General features: G+C 43.3%; 1 long non-coding RNA gene across 4 annotated transcripts; it reads left to right on the top strand.

Annotated features, from left to right (window-relative positions):
* The first annotated feature begins 3,680 nt into the window (after positions 1-3,680).
* LOC127335596 (uncharacterized) lies at positions 3,681-7,160 on the top strand. Of its 4 annotated transcripts, XR_007872901.2 has the most exons (5): positions 3,681-4,484; positions 4,564-4,618; positions 4,719-4,914; positions 5,422-5,757; positions 6,762-7,160. It is a non-coding gene; the product is annotated as an uncharacterized lncRNA (long non-coding RNA). The 4 variants fall into 4 exon arrangements; XR_007872900.2 differs by having other exon boundaries at positions 3,682-4,618; XR_007872899.2 differs by lacking the exon at positions 4,564-4,618 and having other exon boundaries at positions 3,683-4,484.
* The last annotated feature ends 13,033 nt before the right edge of the window (positions 7,161-20,193 follow it).

The following is a 20,193-nucleotide window of genomic DNA, read 5'->3' as shown; positions in this document are numbered from 1 at the left end:
AAAAATGTGTATACTAGTAATATTTTTTTAAGTTTCCTACCGCTTTCTGGATATCTTTGTTTTCAGCTGGGTAAAGTGGCTTTAGTTGGATGATTCTTGCCGGTATTTCCGCGACGAACGCGTCTAGCTTAGCTAGCTGCTTGATGGGTACCGTAGTTGGGTATTCCCTGGCGATCCAGCAGTGATGTGATCAGGATGATGTGAACGCGACGTGTCCGTTTGCGTCGGGCGAAATGATCGAAAGTGTTCGGGTATCCGTTTGCGTCGGGGGTGGCTCCAGCGGCACGACGCATTTTTTTTTTATTCATACGCCATAATTTACATGATAATGAAAAGGACATAAAAAAGCCAAAAATGGGTGCTAAAATAGGCGCTGTCTACTGGTCGTCGTCGCTGACGAGGTCAATCAGCTGCGGCGTCGGCCATGGAAGCGCGTACGCCGGTGGTGGAGGAGGTACCGCCGCACGGGCAGGAGGCTGTGGCCAGGGATCCCACGCTGGAGCAGCATGCGGAGCGCGGACGTTGGAACGCGTCGGCGTGGCCGGAGGAGTCGCCGGCCTCCCCTGCGCGAGCGCTGACTCGCGGAGCTGGATTGCGAGCCCGTCCCACAAAGCGAGCTCGTTGAGCTCGTCCTGCTCGCTGTTGGCGAGTGCCATGGCAATGGCCTCCTCCTCCGAAATGTCCGGCGGCTGGTTCTCCGGATCCCACGCCGGTCCGCCGTCGTTGTGGTCGTACTGCGGCATGGTCACGTCGCCGTCCTCGTCCTCGTCGCCGTCCTCGTCCGCGTCCTCGTGGTCGTTCTCTTCTTCTTCGGCGGCGATCTCGCGCTCGAAGTAGTCTACGTCGGCGAGGTAGGCAGCGCGGTGCCGCGCGTCGAACTCCCACGCCCAGAAGGAAATCCAGTTGTAGGAGTTTAGGGCGTACGCCGGATCCTCCCGCAGATCCGGCGGCAACACCGCGCGGCGGCGCCGCACCTTGTCGCGCCACTCTCGACCCGAGCGCGGCACGGGGGGGACCGGCACGCGCCGGGAGTTCAGGTACCAGCCCCCTCCCGGCAAGTTCGCGTCCGGCCATGGTACCGGCCGGTTTTCCTCCCATAGCTGCCGAGCGAGGTCAACGCGGACGTACCGGCCGACCCGTGCTTTCTTGCCGGAACGCGAGCCGCTAGCCTCCTGTTCGTTCTTCGTCTTCCGGAACGGCCAGCATTTCTTCCCCATGGCGTCGATGTGGTGGCTACTGTGGGATTTTGCCAATGGTTTTGGTCGGGGAAAGGGGCGCCGGCAGCGTCCCTTTAAGGCTCCGACGCCATCTCGCCTTCAATGGCCTGCCAGTGCAACGCCTACTAGCTGCGCACGCTCGCGAAAGCCGAGGCACGCCATTAATGCGGCCCCTGCAAAGGCTGCAGCGCGCCGTCCAGAAGTAATACCGCGGAAGACGAAGCAGTTGTGCCGCTGCCAGGCGGGCCCGGTGGGGAAGCGAGCGGACACTTTGCGCGTCCGCCGAGCGTCCGCCGAGACGCAAACCTGGCGCATATTTGGGCCAGGTTTGCGTCTCCGCGGACAGCCCGGTCACTTTGCGTCGCCCCGCTGGAACAGGCCCCAGACGCATTTTCGGTCACGGCGGACGAAAACGGTCGCTCAGCGACCGTTTGCGTCGCGCCGCTGGAGATGCCCTAAGACGAAGTGAGTCCGTCCAAATGATGCAGTAGAAGCCCACGCACTAGGTTTTTTTTTTCGGGTAAAGGAGAATATATTAAGTAGCATGGATTACATCTTAATCGTGAACCAGAGCCTGAGTCAAACAGTCAGATCTAGAATCGATTCAAACCATAGTTCTAGATTGTGTTCTTGGAGATGAGACTTCCATGACCTAAATGGCATTTTCCCAGGGTTTATACAAGTCACGACTCACGACCCCTCTCAAAACTCTAAAACTTCTGTGGTCTTTTGTAGTTACGGCGACACACCATGTTGAATGATTGGTTTGAGTGACTAGAGTTGCCATTTTTAGCCAAGGGTGGGTCAAAACCAGCTAAGAAGCATCCATGTATTTGGCTACTTCAGTTGTCATGTCATTCTAGATGGCTACGTACAACGAGTTCAGACACTATATCACAAGGTCATGTTTCCAGTTGAGATAGTGTGTTTGGAGAGGTGAGATAAACAGAAGATGTAGTCTTGCTCTATCAGGACCCACAACCAAGGGGTAAGTAAATATACGGATTGGGACACTAACGTACTACTTGAAGCTTCTCACTTGGTCCAAAGATACCCTGAAAAATACTAAGCCCACTAGAGTAAATTTTTTTTTGCTAGGTCACGTCATTTTAGATCGTATTAGGCTATTAGCCAAACTAAATGACGTGTCATGTACATAAGGTAGGCCATACAAGATACAACATGGCATGGAAAAAAAAGACCATAAATATTTTCAAGTTTTGGGAGGTGCTGTAAGTGGTGTCTATTTTGGGAAAGGGCCATTTGGATCATAGAAGTTCGGATGAGCTGGCCGGGTCGTTATTTATATACTGACACTACTTTTCTGAATGTTGCACACACTGTGTATGTAGAATCTTAGAACTGAACAAGTACAGAAAACGTATATATGTTCAAGAACGAAGCTACCTTTACGTGCATGTGCGTCAATGGATTGACTAGCTGTACTGCTTAGCCGAATGACGTGAGTTCATGCTGCTTGGCGTGCTACTTAATCACGCGGACGGGGTCAAACGGTCAGCAATTATTCAAGCGCGCTCTGCCGAGTGGACAGCCGCTTTTGTTGGCCATACGCCCATACCGATCGTGCGTAATCCTGGGCAATATGGGGTCGGTCGTAGGTTGTTTTCAAGTCAGCAGGCAAGGCCGTTCAATTCGGTGTGACTAGTGCACGTGAGATCTGTTCACACTAACGTACGGTCGGCATGCTCGTCTTTTGCGCCAACACGGGGACCCTTAACCTAGAGCATCTCCATTCCCCAAACGACGTCCGATAAAAGCCTCGGATTGGTTATTTGGGAGACATCTAGATCAAATCCATATTTGGGGGCTCTCGTTCCTAACCGCGTCTCCTAAACTTGACCTCCAAACAAAAAGTAAGTGTAAAAATCATGTCCGGTGTTTCTAATCCTAATAGAACCTCTATACACAGGGGATGGACTAGGAACGCCGGACAATATTTAGAGCACGTTCGGACCGTAGCGGCTTTTGGAGCGAGCGACTAAGACAATTTTTTGTCCGATGTCCCCCAAATCCCTTTAGGGGGACGCTTTGGGGGACGTGGCTGGAGATGCTCTTAAGTCTTCCGATGACGTGCAACATAGAAATTTATGTGCAGGTCCGTCTACTTCCAACTCAATCCTTTTGGTTGGAATGAAATAATGTACATGGCGATTAAGAAGTGTTCATCCAATTTACAAGGAAAATCATGTCAACGGGTTTTCCTCAATTTTAGCGCGCGGCAACACCTGGTAGGAGATTGACCCATCAGGATGTAAACATCAGCAGGGTCCCTTTTGCTCTAACCATGTTCGGTCGGAGGGTTTGGGTCATACGCAATAACATAAACGGGACAAGTACTGCAACGCCAAGAGACGTGGAATGAGTGTTTTCTCTAAGGGCGTGTCTAATGCTAGACTCTTAAACGGGCGTTTGTGCTGCAAAAAACAGAATTATGTATCTTTACTATTAAATGGGAGTTGGTCGTTTGACACTCAACGCACTTTGGTGGTCGTCATTGAAAAGATCCTGGCCGTTCAATCTAAGTCAAAGTCTCCGCTTAAAATTCATCCGTTCGATCAACTTTCCACTGTAAGTTGCCCCTCTTTCCCTTTGTTGCCGCTAATCAAGATATAAATAATCAATGCAAATTAAGTAGGAGATATATTGTCAGAAAAAGAGAGATTATAATCTGATGAAAAGCTATCCATCAATCACGGAATACCATCAATTATGCGAATATTAATCGCAACAAATCATTTGGAAAGAAATCACAAATAATAACGACAATAACATGGAAAGCTATTCTCTCTTGGGCTGCTACGTACTTCCTTGTAAACGCTAATCGAGCACCAAATCGGATCTCACCAGAAAAATCCACCAAATCATCACACGTCTGGCCCAATGCATCAACGAACATTATGATCTTCACCATCGGCCGCCCGAATAGTGGATAGCCCCGCCGCCTCCTGCTGCTTCCCGACGGGAACTTCCCGTCCGTCCAGGAGCTCTTCGTCTCTCTCAACCTCCTCTTCCTCTCCATCTTCCGCTAACTCTATGCTGGTAATAACATGCACTCTGGCCATGCCACCGATGCAGGATCACCTCCAACTTCCCCTACACGGGGGTGGCGACCGACGAGGATGACGTACGACAGTGATGAGGAGGGATGTAGGATCAAGCTGCCGTCGATGCTTACCTCCTCCTCCTGGGCGCAGCAGCTCCGGAACCTCGATCTGGCACGTAGCCACGGTCGCCGAAATCGGACAGGTCGGTAGAGGTCTGGATACCCCAACAATACATGTCATAATGTAGATTGGATCACCTCCATCGGTCATTTATCTCGCAGGGTATTGTAATCAATATCATCATGTAGCCAAAATAAGTAATTTTACTTCTTTAAGGTAGTGAACACCTCCATCCAAGTGATGTTGATCAATTGCCATGTTGCTCGGTTTCCAAATCTGAAGCTATCAGTGTTACTTCTGAAATTTGACATTGCAGATTACATGGTTTTCTGAATTTCTTGGGCTTCCAGCTTCCTCCCGTCAAGATGAAATCTCGTTGTATGGCAAGGACCCTACCCTTCATCCTGGTGGTGTTTGGCTAGGCTTCAGCAATCAAAGGAACTAGGATCGCTTTGCATCTGGACGACGGTGACACTGAGGTGCTAGCCACACAGATCGTTCAAGCACATCAGGTGAGAGGTGGGATGTATATTCTTAAATTATTTAATATTGCAACTATTTAGATGGTTTCATACATTCATATCACGTTCAGGTGAGTTTTCTGTAGCTGAACAACTGAGAACTACTTTTATTTCAGTTGCAAAGATCGAATTCTAAACTGGTAATCACCTATCAGTATTCATTTTCAGTATTGTCATCTAGAACCGTGCCTCATTTTTTTCATCCCATTATCATCAAGAGTATTATTTATAGATTTTCCCTATGAACAGCCTAGACATATTTAGTATAAGATGCCGTTTTTAAAAGATTGGACTGTACTTATTCTACTACTTCCATTTGCATGCGATCAAGTGAAAGCATAGGTCGATCATGGATTCCCACCGTTCATATATATGTGCATTCATGGGTCAGATCATGTTTTGTTGGACTTTATCTCTGCAATTTCAGTTACATTTCTTTACCTGACACTAACCGCACAATTTTAATTTGCTAACATCTTGTTTCTTGACTTCATTCAGAATAACCTACAACGGGTTTCAGTATTCTACCAAATCATGGCCCTTGAGCAGAAATAAATATAAAACGAGAGAAGATGCCAGGCACCGAATATGGAGGCATCATGATACATCATTGGTCATTTCCATCTTTTATGTGTGATTTTTGATTGTCGTTGTCATTCTCAGTGTATAGCTTATCCGCTGACATGTGTTATCATTAAAAACCTTTATTTTAGGTGTACTCTTTCATTGACAAACCCTTAAAGGTTTCCAACCGTAGTTTCTTCTGCTGAACTTTCATGTTGTGTGGATTGTTGCAACGAGATTCTCCGACAGGTGTCACCGCCTCCATCAGAGGTATAAGCATTTAAACTTATTCGCAAAATTGAGGTTATTTTCTGAAACTTGAATGAGCTATCCTCCTTTGCATAAGTATAAAGATGAATGGTGATGAAATCCAAGTTATTTGATGCACGTAGTTCTTCATTTGGGAAGCATGGTTGATTTTACAATTTTACTTTTTAATCCCTTTTGGGCTGCTAGAAATTGATGACGATTCAAGCATTAAGAAAGCTGAGGTTGTGCCATTTAAAGCTGGTAGATCAGCAATAATGCCTGAAGTTAAAGCTCACACTTGTAATTGCTTCTGAGGTGTGTTTTTATGGCACCCTATAGTTTTTGTGTCCAGAATATTAGTAATTAATTTATATCAAAAATCTGAATGAGGGTCAATTTCTTCTCGTTGGTATCATCATAGAATGAGGTCACATAAGAAGCCCTCAAGAGATCTTAAAGGAGAAAATTCTGGTTGGGGTTAAAACTTCAGCCATAAGAACATGAATATATACTGGGAAATGAGATCTGAGAACCAATTATAACATTTAAAAATATGTAAATTTATAATATATGTATGTGCCTTATTGATTTAGTGATTTACCATGAACCACTACTTGGAGTTGTCGAACGACCTGAGTAATTAATTTTCTTGATTGGCAATACGATGTCCATCTGGTAGTAGATGGTGGTCATGACTAAGAGAACATGCGTATGATTATTTCATCTTCCCAAAGTGTATGCATGTGGCAACAATGTAGCAGCAATCCTCATTTTTTCAGAACTAGAATTTGCCAATATTTTCTGCAGTGGATAATAACTGTTCTAGAATCAGGAATCTTTTATGTGTACCACCGTAATATATCTTGTCTTTTTCTCCTGGTCCTTATTGATGTATTGAAAGGAACAAAACAATGCTATGTGCTTACAATTTTCATTTAATGGTCATTTAGTTTGCACTAAAAGGATGTATGTACTCCACGTTTTTGGGTGGATATTATACTTATAGAGATCAATTACATGTGCAGTTTTGTAGAGTGTTATATGTACAAGCAGCCGGAGATGAGAGGAAAATGCACTGCATGAAGAGGAATTGGGTTCATTGGAGCTCGGGAGAAGGATGATGTGTCATGGTCAAGCATATAATCTGGTCATCTTCTTGCCACGTGCAGGGGGGGCTTGATGTCAAGATACCTTACCGAGGTGCAGACTTTTGTAGCAACACACATACGTTGACACAAGGATACACGACGTGGTACATTTTAATCAAAATCTGTATGTATCTTAGCAGCACATATGTCACTTGAGATTTGAGGAATTTTTTTGTGGTCACATAGTGGGAAATGGTAGGTGCGTCATGTTTGGCATTCATAGTTGTAAAGCAGTCAACTATTTGAGTAATTTATCTTCATATAATTGTTTATGCAGCTTTTGGTCCCTTGAAGTTATTTTGAGTGCACATCAAAATGGACATGGTGTTTTTGCTCCTTGGAACATATGCTCCCTATATTTAAAATGCATTTTAAACATATTAAATAATGTTAAAATATTTCAAAAGAAAATGTTGAGCATACATCTCTACATGTTACGTGTTCACAAAGTCGTTTCATGAAAAAACGAATTGTTATGTGTCTTGTGCAAAAAAGACAAAATTTGATACTAAAATAAGGCATTTTGAGAGGCATTTGTTTGTCTTCTTTTTTGCACAGGCCACGAAAAATATCAATTTGTTATGAAACTGTAAGTGAGCATTTAGAATGTGGACATATATGAGTACAATTTTGTTACCAAATTTTCTAAAATTTCAAAATTTGTTTTTTGAATAAAGGGAGCATCTACACCTGGGATCAAAAGTGCATTTCCGCATCAAAATAGGAATGATACAAGAACCAACGAAACTAAATCAGAAAGCAATATCAGAAGCTATGAACTAAAATAGATATCAAAGTTCCCAATCGTCCCACCTACCAAAAAATGCTAACAAAATAAAGAGAATAAAATATGAGAAAATATAATTTCATGACAATCAAAAATATTATTTTTATTATATTTTCTTCACTTAGGAACCAACAATTAACATCAAATGTTACAAAAAGAAATTTTATAACTTTCTGATTGCAGTGATGAAGAAGATACCATGCTCCGAAAAAAGTGTCTACCCTACATGGTTAGCAAAGTGGATGTATAACTCAGTCGGCCATGTTTAAATTCTTACCATGTGCATGTTTAGTTTTTATTACGTATTTAAAATCATTGCAGGAGCTTTTCCTACCGTATTCAATTTTTTTCAAAAAAGAGAGCATTTTTTGGAAGTTTGAGTAACCCAAAGTGACAATAATGTCCTCCTTAATTGGTTGGTGTTGCCGTTAAAATGTTGATTGTCTTAGTATGTACCGCGCCACCACAATTTTCATGCGAATTATGTTTACAAGAGCAGCCATAAAATTAATTTAAGGAACCGTAGCAACGCACGGGCATTCAACTAGTCCTATAAAACATACAGATAGTGGTCTCTACCTCCAGCGGAAAGCGCTAAAAGGGGGTTGCAACAACAGCCGATTGAATTGTTTTGTGTGGAAAAGAATCGAAGCGCCAGCAACCCTTTTAGCGGCGACGCATCGCCAAATCCTGGAATCAACGGGGATTCAACGCTAACTGCTAGGACCTAGCGTCTCCTCTTAGCGTCCGCATTGTAGATGCCCTAAAGCAACAAGCACGTTTCACCTATGCATACAGTGGAACCGAGCAGGCTATTAACCCTTGTCAATACCCACGCCCGGTTCCCGAGCCTAGTTTACTAGTTCAACATGGTACGATCATCACCCGCCATGAATCTCCGTCATTTGATTACTCTAACAAAATCCAGTAGAGACTATTCTTAACTAAAGTTACTAGAGTACTACAACTTGACATTAATTTAGCTGATGGTAATCGAAAGTTAAACTAAAATTTCGTGTCATCGATCGCCAAGCAAAAAACCCTGAAATATATAGGGTGTCGAGACCGTCAAACGGATAATTCCATCGACACGCGCGCAAGCACGCACAGTGACAAGGAACAAGTGCATGGAGAGAGATCAATGAAATTAAAGGTGAAAAATGCTTAGCCGCGTAGGTTGCTTTCAGACATCGCGATCGATCATCGTTGACGTCACACCAACTTCTTACACTCATGAATTCGTCGTCAGTCGGCACTAAACTCGCCGCTTTGATTAAGCTAAGTGTGCCCTGTAATTTTCTATGCGTGGCGTCTCGTGTAATCTCGCCGATATACAAATTGACGGAGACGCCTGCTGTCTCGAGTGAACGTACCGCCGGCCGTCGCCGTCGATCGGTTCTTCGTGGAATAGCGCGAGAATTTTCAACTCTCCTCGGTCTGTCGTTGGTCATTAGATAGATCTCACGTGCCGTAATGACATACAGTACTCCTCTATTGTCAAGATCAAAGCAGCTTTGATTCAACAAGGATTGCAACGTACGTACGGGGCATAGCGAGATTATAGCACGTGCTCTCAGACGTGAGGGCTGCTCCGGTGCTCCCCCTAAGTGAAGTTGAGGGGTCATTTTGAGTTTTTTTTTTAAGCGTTGGGCTAGCCCGAACCCATATCCAGCCCGTGTATACCCATATGTATGGATACGGTATATGTACGTCACATTTTAAAAAAAAAAGGTGATCACGTGAGCAGTTAATTAAGATCTAATCCGCTTAAAACTCGCCGATCGTCGTGCATGTGTCTTCTGTTGCCGCGATCGTCGTGAGAAGAAGTTGTACTCCTCCGTCGTCGGAAACCCTAGCGCGAGCACGAGCGGGTGGGGGTAGGGTTGATCTTCCTCTCGGGAGGGATCTCGATCTGCCGCCGGCGCGCCGGCCGTCTCCGCCGTCGTGCACGTCCCCTTCCGTTGCCGCGATCGCCGTGAGCATTTTACTCCTCGTTGGAACCCTAGCGCGAGCCCGACGCATCAACCGAGCTGGTGGGGGTAGGGTTCCTCTTCCTCCCGGGTGGGATCTGCCGCTGGCGCGCGCGCCGGCCGTCTCCGCCGTCGCCGTTGATCGCTCCAATCAGATAAGTGTTGGCGAGCGCGGCTAGGGTTAGGGCCGGCTCCTCTTGCCCTTGAGCGTGGCCGGCCTAGCGGCTCCTTCCTCCTCGGACGCATCGATCGACCCCTGTGGTGGGTGTAGGTTTACTCCGGCCGGCGCATCGATCGATTGGTAGGTACGTACATGATAACTCACCTCTTGTTGGGTCATTTTAACTTGTGAAAGAATTTGATGCGGATGTACTGAATTTGTGATTTTTGTTGTAGCTAGGAAATGGATGAGACGATGTCTGTTGTTTGTGAGGTAGAGAAGGTTCCTGGAATTGGAGTTCATGGAGATGAGTCAGATAATTCTAGAACGGGGCTTGGTAATGAATCTTTGTCAGGGAGGGAGAATATTTTCGTTGGTTCAAGGTCAGATAATTCCATGAGCTCAGAGCATGGGATGGAAGCAATTATTAATGTTAACGTATTCGATATATTCAATTTTTTTCATGGAAAGCAAATGCAGATGGATAAATGTTTTAACATTGTCATGTTATCATTGAATATGTAGATGGACGACATTGAAAATGATTATGACAGAGATATTAGTGATGATGTTGCGTTGGAGGAAAACAGCGATGAGGTACATGGAGTGTAATTGTTATTTGATATGCAATGAAATGAGATTACCATTAAAAAGTGGGAAACAGTAATGAGGTACATTTACTTGTTGTCTTTAATTTTTGAAGGAAATATTTGGACTTGAAAATGTGTATGACTATTATGGTGAATCCGACGTGGAGAATTGTTTTTATGATGAGTCAGTAGTTGGCAAACATTATGTGGAGGCAAAGCCGTCGAAGAGCAAGGAGGTACGTATTGGTTAATTATTTGTGGAAACCAATTTTTTTAATAGCCACATAAAAAAATTAGAGTTTGATTGCTATGTTTTTATGTGACAGTCCCATGTTGATGATGGTGATGATGCGAACCTCAGTCAAGCTTGTCAGGCAGAGGATACGATAGAGTTGTACATGATGATAAAAGAGATGACTTTTCCTAGTGAAGAAGCTGCATTCGAATTCTACAACAGCTATGCCAACGATAATGGATTCAGCATCAGATTGGATAAGGTCAGATATAGCAAAAAAATTACGAAACATAGGCGTTACAGGCGTTTTTTGTGTTCAAGGGAAGGTGAGCGTGATCCAAAGTTGATGACCGAAGAGGGACATAGCCGGAGGCTCAGACCACTGTCTCGATGCAACTGTGAGGCGCATATGACTGTGAAGCTGAATGAAAAACTTGGTGTCTGGTATGTTGATAGTTTTGATGACAAGCACAGTCATACGTTAGCAAGAGCATATGAAACACCTTTTCTTTGGTCGCATAGAAAAATCAGAGATCATCAGAAGGCTGAGATCTTAGCTATGGGAGCTGCAGGTATTAGGAAGCACACCATAATGGATTCCATGATTAGCAGAAGTGGATGGTATGGCGGCGTTGGGTACGTCCGATGGGATCTGTACAACCTTTGCGGCAAGGAAAAGAGGAAACTACTTGCGAAGGGTGATGCTGCCACGACCATAGGCATTATGCTCAGCAGAAAGGAGAAGGACCCAAGTTTTTATTTCGACTATGACTTAGATGAAGAAGGACGGCTGAAGAGAATGTTCTGGTGTGACTCGCAGTCTGTACAGGACTATGAGGACTATGGAGATGTGCTTGTGTTTGACAGCACGTACAAGATGAATCGCTATCGTATGCCATTCATACCTTTTGTTGGTCTGAACAATCACCGTAGGACTACGGTTTTTGGTTGTGCCATAGTTTCAGATGAGAAAGAAGAAACTTATGTGTGGTTGCTGCAAACATTTCTGAAGGCAATGTGTCAGAAGAAGCCTTTGAGTGTAATTACGGACGCCGACTCAGCGATGATTAGGGCAATCCGCACTGTATTTCCCGATGTCTGGCACCGCATATGTTCTTGGCATGTTGAAAAAAATATGAAGATCCATCTCAGTCACAAGTCGTTGGGCGAGTTCCGGTCTATGTTGTACTATAGCACGTCCATAGCCGAATTTGAGCAGAGATGGCAGGCTTTTTTAAAAAGATGGAAGACGGAGAACACGGAAATTTGGTTGAGGAGGATGTACAGGAAGAGGCACCTGTGGGCTGCAGCTTTTCTGACAGAGGGTTTTTGGCTTGGTATGAAGAGCAACCAGCGGAGTGAAAGTCTGAATTCCTGCCTTCACCTGCACCTTGATGGAGAAATGACTTTGGTGGACATGATATTGCACTATGAGAATTGCATTACCCGCATCCGTGAGAACGAGGCACATGATGACTGCACGGCCTCACAGACATTACCTGTGCCCGTAACAAGCTGCAGGGATCTGGAGGTATTTGCTAGCCACGTGTTTACCCCGGCAAACTTCTATATATTGCAGCTAGATTTGAGGTCAGTTGGCGGCATAGTGACTTTGGAAAGAAAGCTGGGATGTGGGTCTGAAACTTTTGTCGTGGCATGGCATAATAAACCAAAGAGGCAGTTCACCGTGGAATATACACCGGGAAATCCTAAAGAAACTATAAAGTGCAGCTGCAGGAGAATGATTCGAAAAGGACTCCCTTGCAAACATATATTCCATGTTCTATGTGTTCTGCAAATATCTGAAATTCCAAAGTGTTGTGTTCTTCGTCGGTTATCAAAAGACGCAAGAAATGGACTGCCTGCTAGGCGAACGAGTGATATGTTTGGAGTAGGTTGGTCAGGTGCAATGGATAGGATTGAATATAGCAAGGTCAGTGTGTTATCCTCGCAAGCTATGCATGCAGCATGCAAACACCCAACACTTTGGGCTCAGTTACAGGACAGTTTAAAGGACGTGATAGCAAAGGCGGTTGAGTACGACAAGGAGGGTACGGTGGGTGCTGTTCCTATTTGTCTAAGCTCATTAGCAGTTGAACATGTGGAGGACCGAGAAGGAAACATGGTTAAGGTCCAGGATCCTATTAAAGTATCGAGCAAAGGTACACATAATTCAGATGATGACAACCATCCCAAGTCTAAAAATGGAAGACCTCTATCGTACGACGAGCACAAAATTAAGTGCGGGGCTTGCAAAGAGCCAGGTCACAACCGACGCAGCAAGAAATGCAAACTTAACAACAAGTGAGTGCCTATAAGCTGTCCTACTTACATAATTCAACAAAAGTAGCATTTTATAATTAGCATGTAATTTCCAATCCAGTTAGTACAAGAACTGTTACCATTATATGTACTGGCAGCATCAGCAGTGGATTCATGCATCATCTTATGTTGAATGGCAACTCTTATAGCTTGTACACGAAGATTTTTCCATGTTAAGTTGCATTTAATGGTGGCCTAAGTAGTGAGCATGCATATATGTACACTGTGATAAAATCAATAGCTTTTCACGTCTACATGTAACTACAATCAGCACTACTAATTAATTATGCACGTAAACAGTTAACGTGGCGAGCTGAAGTTTTTGAAATATTTTCAAGGTTTAGCCATTATTCAGTAAGTAAAACAGAAATGACAAATAAACATTAATTCAGCAAATGTTTCATCATTACCTCGTGGGTTGGGCTCCGGGGACAGGCTTTTGGGTTGGGTTTTTTTGTGACTGCGTGTTTACTGGGATTTTTTACCGGCGGGCCTTGTCTTTCGTTTTGTTGGGCCGTTCATATTTAACCATGCTTCAAGCCTCCCAACCCTGCACCGGTCATTCTTCTCCATCCCCTCCTGTCGACTCTTCTTCTCCTCTCCTGGTCAACGTCGGAGCTTGTGGAGGTGGTCGTCTGAACCGGCGGTTGCAGAGAAGGGAACAAGGTAAATCCAAGCAGATCTGACGGTTTTACTACTCGATCTAGTGACTGTGAGGCTTTTCATCAATTCCTTGTCAGAGGAAGCCCTTTTTTTCTTTCCTTTTCTATCCACCACCCAGATCTGGAAGTCCTTTTTTTGTATGTGCACGTGCTGTGCGGTCCTACTGGTGTGGTCCTTTTCTCGTACTTGTTTTTTTGTCTTTGTCTATGTATTAATTTCCCCTACCTTTCTATCCCTATTATTTATGCCGGGTCCTAATGGAGCTGTTCTCTGTATGCAGCATGTATGTTTAAGATGAGAAAAATCCTAAAACTTCTCCTCATACTTTTCCTATTACTCTTAATGGGATTATGTATGTTTGAATATATTTTTTATAGCATCACTTATAACCATTTTAATTTGTGGTCTGCATTTCTTTCTAGTAATTATGGTTTGCATGAATTCTTAATTAGATTGTTACTTTAGGGTTTGAGTCTAATTTATATTTTTTGCACTTCATAATGGTTTAGGATTTATTTGAGTAACAATATGAACAATGTAGTAACTAAGCATTCAGATGTTGTTCACCTCTTTTTGGTATGCAGAAAAATTATGCTATTTCATTTTTTTCCAGTGTACTCAACAGTGTTGTTCATTTGTTGAATATGGTTTCTTGTATGAATTTAGATATGCCCATTTGTATCATTTATAATAATTTTGTATTCATATATTAGATGAAGTGTCCAATCTGTGGAAACCGTGATGGTGGTTGCCACATGAAGCTGAAGGAACCAGAGTTCTTCTGCATTACTATGCGTACAACCTTTGAAGAATACTCTGTAAGTTATTTTGATATGCTTGTTGTGTTACTGGTGTATTTAGAATCCATTCCCCATTTAATTTTCAGATTGAAGAAACATCACAAGTGTGTGCATGTTGTTATTATACATCAGTATCATTTTGGTGGATAGAAGAACTAATTGTTTTGTATTATAGCACATATATTTGAATAAAGAAAATTTTGGTGGTTGGCTGTTTTAGGTTTGCTAGCTTCATTCTTTGCTGGAAATTGTGGTGTTAGCTTGTAGACAGTACTGTAGACAATGTGAAATGAGATCACTTCACACAACCAGCAGATTTGCATTTTTATTTAGTATCCACAATCTTAATTTGCCATGCAGCTAAATATGCTATGCACGGAAAATAGGTTTGGAAGATTACTAATGTGAACTTTGTTGCAGAACATCCCTTGCTATGTTAGGAAGTATATCAACAAGTCTACTGGTAATGCCTTGACTGTTGAGTCTGGGGACAGGGGTGTTTACAGTTTTCTGCTGGACAAGATGGACAAGAAGACTCGTATTTTCGGTCCTGACTACAAGAAATTCCTCACTGATTATGATATGCATCTGAATGAGAAGATAAGATTTGATATCATAGAGGAAGAAGAAAATGTATTTGTTACTGCACTAGACATTGAAGATTACCCCAAGGAATTATTCAAAGGTAATTTGCTGTCACTTTTTTGTTCATCTGTTCTTTGTGTTTAACAAACTGCTCTTTTTCTCATCGATTTTTCTCTCATTGTTTTTTCCTGCAGAAGTTTTTAATTTTGAAGGAGATGCTAAATCCATCTTTATCTCAAAAACTGTTGAACTTAAAAATTCTGAGATCATGAATATCAACAACTGTGTTTACGACCGTGGTCTGGGCCTTGGCGGTGTTTTTGTACATCGCCTATCTACATATGATGTTGCTTCCAATGCACTGGTAATTTCCTTGATATATGTTTTATTCTGTTTATTTTTGAATGATTGTCTTTTTGATGTGGTTTTTTTATTATATCACAGCGTATCCCGAAGACTATTGTATCTGTTCTTGACGTTCGTCCTAGTGGTGATATCTACTTTCTGAGGGGTGAGGATGATGATGACAGCCATGCTGTCTACTACACATCCGTTGATGGCAGAATCAGGTTTAAGTCGGGTTGGATTGACTTCTGTGTTAAGAATAACTTGGTGGCTGGCCTGTTAGTCCTGTGTTTGTTCTTTAAGATGGAGGGCATGCTTTTTATGTCTGTTGATGTGATCGAGGATGTGATCGAGTGATTACTTCACGTACTTTGTTATATATTTCCAGTAAGATGTAGGGGTTTAAGTTTCAGACGATGAACCTACTGCACTACTCGAACCTACTGTTTGTAAAGTGGTGGATATGTTCACTCTGGTGTCTGTTGTGCTAATCTATGTAATCGTCGCGACTATTTGAACTACCTCTCTCTTTTTATGTGAAATTGTATGTTCTTTTCTGAACTTCAATAATCATGGAAGGATTACTGTGTTTATTATGTTTTTATGAGTGATTTGTACTGAACTATGTTCTCTTTTTATGAGTCAACTAACTCAATTCTTCTAAAGCTGATTTGTACTGGGTGGCTTCTCTTTTATGTATCCTTTTTTTTTCTTCAAGTGTTTCTATATTATTGTTTGCTTTCATGTTGGTTCTCTGTACTATAGTTTTATTCTTTCCTATAATGTTTCACAATAAATCGTAATATTTTCGATTCCATTACAAATTTGTGATAACACAAAGAATTATCTTTCCTAAATGATGTTAAAATAATAAACCAACAAAATTTTTTTTGCATGCGTGGACGTTGAGCTTTAGGTGGTTGGGTATAGCATGTCTTGGGCCGATAGAGTTGGCGGCCCAATTAAATATAAATCCTAACTCGATGGGCCATTTCTATTTAACAAAGTGTTCCCTAACTCGCCGTTAGGGTTTGTCTGTGTTGCCTATGTCTCGCCGCGGGGGTGATTGGCGGCTGCACGCGCTCGTGAACTCATCGGATAGAGCGGATCCGATGGACGGCGACCACGGATGGGCGAAGCTTACATCTGTTGTGCATTACAACAGAGGGAAGATGAAGACTGCGGCAGCACATACCCTAGTTGAGCCGGTTAGTACCTAATTATTTGCTGTTTTTTAAAAGAATTCTTCCATAACCCATAATCTGATATATGATGAAATATAGGATGATGACGAAGGCATGGTTCAGTTTGTTGATGTTTTGCCGCAGTATGAGTTTGATCCATTGTACTACGGTATTGAGCAGAACACAAAGAACAGGTGTGGCCACTCGGTGTTCCCTGCTCGCCGTGTTTGCAACGACGGTTACGACACTGGAAGACGGTTTTTGGGTTGTCCATATGAGGTATACTTTCAAACCATATAATTTCATGTGTGAACATTATTTATATGCTATGTTTTCATATGATATGTTTTCTTTCAGGGAATACATACATGCGCGTATGTAGAGTGGGTTGACAGTGAATGGAAAGGAAGAGAAAGATATGTGATAGGGCAACTATCCGAGAAGATCAACAAGGTGCAGAACGAAAATGAAGACAAAGAAAATTCCTTGAAGATACAATTGAAAATGCAGAGAAAAGTGTTGAAGTCTAAGGACAATATTATTTTCTTTCTAGCAACAATGTGTGTTGCAATGTTTGGGTTAGTAGTAGGAATAATATGCAAGCATTTCAAATAGTTGTTTTATTTGCAACATATTCAAATTAGTCAGGTGTGTAATTGGAAATGTCGAGATGAAAATGGTACTGTGTTTGCAGCTGAAAAAAATCATCAAACAACTATAGTTTTTTTATTTCCAATGATGTGGTCATGTCAAAATATCATGCAAGCGTGTTTCTGTGTGTGGATGAACAATTAAATGTGGTTTCAGATGAAATGGAAGTGTGTTTTTGTTTGTACCTGAAAAATGCTAGTGTGTGTGAGTTTGTACCTGAAAAATGCTAGTGTGTGTGGCCTCACCCTAGCATGCCCATCTACCTGATTTGCCCAAAAAATGCATGTTTTCGCCTAAAACCCTATGTTTCGGGTGTCTGGGTGCAACTAACCATGCTGTACCCCACAATATTGTTGTACAGTTTATTTTTAAATGTTTTTATTAATAATTGATATTACAAACATGGGAGCCTATAAAAAAAAATTGAGGTGATTTAGAGATGGTCAAAAAAATCACTTGCTCTACGACGGACCTTTTGGTATAACTTTATCCCCATTTTTTAAGCAAGTGATTTTTTCGACCTCCTCCAAATCACCTAAAATTTTGTAGACATGGTATGTAACACAAACAATCATGGAATTTGAAGATATTTTTAATTTTTAGATATTTTGGAAGACCTAGTGGATGCTCCATGGTTGGGGGGTACGGAGACTAGGGTTTTAGGGTCAAAATGGGTCTACCCTGCCCTTAAACATACCCAACCACCTTGTATGTGGCCAATATTTGGCACACTTGGCCATGGTGGTGTGCCCCACCCTTCTTGCATTGCTTTTTCTAGGTTGGTTTTACATTAATGCTGATCCCATGGTTGGGAGGTGCCGATACTAGGGTTTTAGGGTCAAAATGGGTCTACCCTACCCTAAAACATACCCAACCACCTTGTATGGGGCCAATATTTGGCACACTTGTCCATGGTGTTGTGCCCCACCCTTCTTGCATTGCTTTTTGTAGGTTGGTTGTTACATTCATGGTGATCCCATGGTTGGGGGGTGCCGATACAAGGGTTTTAGGGTCAAAATGGGTCTACCCTGCCCTTAAACATACCCAACCACCTTGTATGGGGCCAATATTTGGCACACTTGTCCATGGTGGTGTGCCCCACCCTTCTTGCATTGCTTTTTCTAGGTTGGTTTTTACATTCATGGTGATCCCATGGTTGGGAGGTGCCGATACAAGGGTTTTAGGGTCAAAATGGGTCTACCCTGCCCTTAAACATACCCAACCACCTTGTATGGGGCCAATATTTGGCACACTTGTCCATGGTGGTGTGCCCCACCCTTCTTGCATTGCTTTTTCTAGGTTGGTTTTACATTCATGCTGATCCCATGGTTGGGAGGTGCCGATACTAGGGTTTTAGGGTCAAAATGGGTCTACCCTGCCCTAAAACATACCCAACCACCTTGTATGGGGCCAATATTTGGAACACTTGTCCATGGTGTTGTGCCCCACCCTTCTTGCATTGCTTTTTGTAGGTTGGTTGTTACATTCATGGTGATCCCATGGTTGGGGGTGCCGATACAAGGGTTTTAGGGTCAAAATGGGTCTACCCTGCCCTTAAACATACCCAACCACCTTGGATGGGGCCAATATTTGGCACACTTGTCTATGGTGTTGTGCCCCACCCTTCTTGCATTGCTTTTTCTAGGTTGGTTTTTGCATTCATGGTGATCCCATGGTTGGGGGGTGCCGATACAAGGGTTTTAGGGTCAAAATGGGTCTACCCTGCCCTAAAACATACCCAACCACCTTGGATGGGGCCAATATTTGGCACACTTGTCCATGGTGTTGTGCCCCACCCTTCTTGCATTGCTTTTTCTAGGTTGGTTTTTGCATTCATGGTGATCCCATGGTTGGGGGGTGCCGATACAAGGGTTTTAGGGTCAAAATGGGTCTACCCTGCCCTTAAACATACCCAACCACCTTGTATGGGGCCAATATTTGGCACACTTGTCCATGGTTGTGTTCCCCACCCTTCTTGCATTGCCTTTTCTAGGTTGTTTTTTTACATTTATGGTGATCCCATGGTTGGGAGGTGCCGATACAAGGGTTTTAGGGTCAAAATGGGTCTACCCTGCCCTTAAACATACCCAACCACCTTGTATTGGGCCAATATTTGGCACACTTGTCCATGGTTGTGTGCCCCACCCTTCTTGCATTGCTTTTTCTAGGTTGGTTTTTACATTCATGGTGATCCCATGGTTGGGAGGTGCCGATACAAGGGTTTTAGGGTCAAAATGGGTCTACCCTGCCCTTAAACATACCGAACCACCTTGTATGGGGCCAATATTTGGCACACTTGGCCATGGTGGTGTGCCGCACCCTTCTTGCATTGCTTTTTCTAGGTTGGTTTTACATTAATGTTGATCCCATGGTTGGGAGGTGCCGATACTAGGGTTTTAGGGTCAAAATGGGTCTACCCTGCCCTAAAACATACCCAACCACCTTGGATGGGGCCAATATTTGGCACACTTGTCCATGGTGTTGTGCCCCACCCTTCTTGCATTGCTTTTTCTAGGTTGGTTTTTGCATTCTTGGTGATCCCATGGTTGGGGGGTGCCGATACAAGGGTTTTAGGGTCAAAATGGGTCTACCCTGCCCTTAAACATACCCAACCACCTTGTATGGGGCCAATATTTGGCACACTTGTCCATGGTGGTGTGCCCCACCCTTCTTGCATTGCTTTTTCTAGGTTGGTTTTTACATTCATGGTGATCCCATGGTTGGGAGGTGCCGATACAAGGGTTTTAGGGTCAAAATGGGTCTACCCTACCCTTAAACATACCCAACCACCTTGTATTGGGCCAATATTTGGCACACTTGTCCATGGTGGTGTGCCCCACCCTTCTTGCATTGCTTTTTCTAGGTTGGTTTTTACATTCATGGTGATCCCATGGTTGGGAGGTGCCGATACAAGGGTTTTAGGGTCAAAATGGGTCTACCCTGCCCTTAAACATACCCAACCACCTTGTATGGGGCCAATATTTGGCACACTTGGCCATGGTGGTGTGCCCCACCCT

Source organism: Lolium perenne, chromosome 2 (assembly GCF_019359855.2).
Source record: "Lolium perenne isolate Kyuss_39 chromosome 2, Kyuss_2.0, whole genome shotgun sequence".
In the NCBI taxonomy this organism is placed as follows: Eukaryota; Viridiplantae; Streptophyta; class Magnoliopsida; order Poales; family Poaceae; genus Lolium; species Lolium perenne.
This window is presented reverse-complemented; position numbering and strand designations above follow the sequence as displayed.